The following is a 3,867-nucleotide window of genomic DNA, read 5'->3' as shown; positions in this document are numbered from 1 at the left end:
TTGCATCACAGAGCAGCACACTGAGTTTAATGGATGTTTCCCTCTGCACTTTTTCTCTCACGACAACAGGGCATGTTTGGTTTCTCTTTGAGGGAAATAGTTTTTTTGAAGCTGTTGTTGGCCTGTGGAAAAATGTAATCATAAGAAATGACTCGGGAAAAGCTGCAGATAGAGCCATAAGAAATGAATGCAACTGATTATTTAATGTTTAATGTTGTTTTTATACGCAATAATTTAAGCTTCGTTAGTTCCAGGTTTAATATGTGCAATAAGTTCTGCAATAAACATTGAACCACTCCGGCCCTCGATTAGTACCGATCTTTAAATTTCGGCCCACTGTGTATTTGAGTTTGACCCCCCTGATCTATCTCTATCGTTTATTTTCTATTCTGAAGAGTTTTTTACATAAGTGCCATGTTTAGTTTTGAAAAACACTTGCTTAGTAGCAGATGTTTTTTTGACATGTATCCCGAGTCTTTGTCCTCTAACAGTTTGTTAAACATTGTTTCAGCTGGTGGATTTTGAAGCCATGACAACACCCAGTCCAGAAAGCTTCAGTAAAACAGCCAAGAACTGGATGAACCTCATGAGGTAACGAGACAGAACCTTTCCTTTTATTTATAAATACTCTTCAGCGCAGTTCATTCATATTCTCTGTCTCCTTTTAACAGTTTACCAGTTTGGTACCAGAGTCTTCCTTCTGTAGCAGAGACGTTCCCGTCCAGCAGAACGATGATCGAGGTTCTCAACACAGACTCATCCTCACACTGTCCCAAGAAGTCCTAACAAAACTTCAGGAGTCTGTTCTGTCTTAATAACGGAGCTGCTGCACTGAGCAGGACAGAGTCTTCTTCTGCATCCCAAACTAAACCCCCAAAGCATCTGAGCTCTAACGGTCATTCCCTACATTTTAAATGCATATTGTTTCTTCCACACATTTGGGAACCTGGTCTATTGGGCTTGGCTAAAAACGAAGGTAATACCAATTGAAAACGTGTATTTAAAAAAAATACTTTTCCTCTGAGAAATCATTGCTTTTTCTTTGGTTCTGAAATATATCTTATTTGGTATACAATGACTTCCTACTCAGTAATCCTCTCTTATTCACACGTTTTAAGGTGTGAACGTGCATACTTGAGCATTCATCCAGCAGGTGCACACAATGTTTTCATTACATTTGAACATTTATTTGGCACGCTAGACTATAATTACCGTAGTAGCAGCAAAACAACTGCAACAACAGTCCCTGCCACACTTTGTTCAGATGCTTGTGTCAACATGTTCACGTGAAACTACACATTTTCCCTCTCAGCTGTAGTCAATCTATATTGTTTTGTCAAAGCGTTTTAGAGAATATTCACTATAGAGATGTCTGCCTTATTTTTTATATAAAAGAAACCAACATGGCATTCTGTTTGTTGAGCTTAATGAGTCCAAAGATGTTTTTTAACTCAAAAGGAAAGACCTTGTTGGAGGAACTGTTTTATTTCTACAGTACACCACCTGCCAGCAGTATCATTGCACCGAAGGAAGGAAATAACGCTCTCCATGAGGCTGTTGAGTTTCTCACATGTTTCTTTTGAGCACCACAAGCAGAGGGCTATTTAGTTCCATTATGTTATGGACAAGGCAGACATCTCTATGATCAGTATCTCAAACGTTTCGCAACACACCCGAACTACAACCTATATTTGCGTAATGGAACAGGTAAGAGGACAAATATTTTGTTTCCGCTTGACTTGTCCCCTTTCATTGGACAGTATGTCAAGTTTACACAGTTTCAAATTGATTTGGATTTAGTTCAGGTACGAAAACATAATGAAATCTTTTGGTGCTACCTTGTTTCAGTCCCAATATTCACACACTCCAGCTGTTTGGGTGAAGGTGACGGAGAAAGTGTCTTAGTTTGGGATGCAGAACGGATTCTGTCCACCCGCATCTGTTTCTCTGCCTTATAGGCCTTCACACTGAAACACACAACACACACAGTCCTCCATCTCAGCAGGAACAAGTCAAGGTTATTAAATTAATACATCTAAGCGTTTTTGGATTTAAACTTAAAATTGGATGTTAATTTGTGCACATTTCCTTAACCACTAAGGTACACGCACAAACACACACACACACACACACACACACACTCTCACTCTCTCTCTCTCTCTCTCACACACACACACTCCAGCACTCCAGCCTATCAGCAGAGAAAGAGTTTCGGGATCTACGGAAAGTGAAATGATGAATGAAAAACCTTCAGGGCTATTGAATTCCACTCTGGATACTTGAAGCAGTCTCTCTTTTTTATTTAGTTTTTTCTCGACACTCGCAGGAAGTATGTCTTTTCGGGGCATTGAACCCCGCTTTCTTTTAGCGTGACCAATAAAAGGGTCGATGGTGAGAGGGGTTGGCTGCTGAACGACTATGAGAGCGAGAGTCAGAGGATTTCAGAGAATTTTCAGAGAGGCATAAAGTCCTCAATGATTTGTCGAAGGAAAACCGCTTCAAAAATATGGTTTTTCTGAGTTTTCTGTCATGATAACGTGAATTATTTGAGTTTAAGGAAAAAATAAACTTGAATTTGAACAATGTGAAATGCAGAGTATCGATTTCTTTATATTTTAAATCTTTTTGTTAAATTTCAATACTACATTTAGGATTCGACACAGCAGAGAAATGGAAGAATTGTATTCATGCGAAAATAAAGAATTCAAAATTGTTATAAATATTTTTTGCGAAAGAAGACGTCTATACAGTTGTGTCCATTTATTTGAAAGATTTATAAAATGGTGTTAATGTACATTTACAAATATACCACAGATAATATTAAATATTTTTAAGATTGGAATATCATCATAAATAAAATTAAATCTCAAAAATGAAAAAGGATTTTCAAAACACAAGAAAATTCAACAGAAATTGATCAAATAAATGTGTTTATACTTAATACAATTAAATATAATAAGACAAGCAGCAAATCAATAAAAAGCAAAAGATACACCAACCAAAACAGCCACCATTGGTTTTTGGGATATAATACTTGATAATAATCGATTGTTTTGAGTTTTAGCGTAATGTCTTTAAGCGATGTGCTGTGGTGGAAAGACTTTAAAAAGAAGCATAATAAGCTGCGTTCAGTTATATGTCTCATACCAAAAATACATATGAGTAAGGGTATCATATAGTAGTCTGATTTGAAAAGCACTAAAGCAGTAAATGTCCCTTTTTTTTAAAGTGAAATAAGTACAAAAAAAACAAATCAGAGCAACATGAATAGACTCCTGAATATTCTCTGACTCCTCTGACTGCTGGGTCTCGTAAAGGATTAATTAAAGATGGCGGTAAACACACTGTCATCGTCTTTGCTATCATTCCCTTCTTGAACTGGATGCCATCTGTGTCTCTCTCATCTCCGGATTTTCTTTTGCCCTCATGGATTAAATGTGCCGTCACAAGCTGTTCTGTAAGAGCATTACTTTGGGAGAAAAGAGCTCCAAAAGTCTTAAAAACACTGTCTGTTAAAAGACAATGTGGGACAATTTCGGTCTTTTCTATATCTGGGGAAAACCTGGCCAGATTATAATGGATTAACCGGATTGGGAAATATTCAAAAACACATTTAATTGGCTGTTCATTTCCAAATATGTACCACTGTTTGGTATTCTCTTTAGTTAAATTGTATTAGTTTAATTCTGGCTTTACGAAACTATATAAAAAACCTTATGCTGTTTGTTGTTTTTGATTTGAGATAAAATGAGGAAATAAGTGTATTATTATTCTGAATGGGATCTAATGTTTACAACCCTATGAAACAGCCATATTTGTGTGATATTGAGGTTGTATGTCCTATGTCAGTTAGGGAGGAAACGAGCT

General features: G+C 36.8%; 1 long non-coding RNA gene across 1 annotated transcript; it reads left to right on the top strand.

Moving 5' to 3' along the window:
* Positions 1–269: 269 nt before the first annotated feature.
* Positions 270–3,513, top strand: LOC104963036 (uncharacterized). The gene is made up of 2 exons (XR_800268.1): positions 270–591; positions 672–3,513. It is a non-coding gene; the product is annotated as an uncharacterized lncRNA (long non-coding RNA).
* The last annotated feature ends 354 nt before the right edge of the window (positions 3,514–3,867 follow it).

Source organism: Notothenia coriiceps, unplaced genomic scaffold (assembly GCF_000735185.1).
Source record: "Notothenia coriiceps isolate Sejong01 unplaced genomic scaffold, NC01 NC01_scaffold00035508, whole genome shotgun sequence".
In the NCBI taxonomy this organism is placed as follows: domain Eukaryota; kingdom Metazoa; phylum Chordata; class Actinopteri; order Perciformes; family Nototheniidae; genus Notothenia; species Notothenia coriiceps.
Note: the sequence above shows the minus strand (reverse complement) of the source record. Positions and strands in the feature narration are given on the sequence as shown.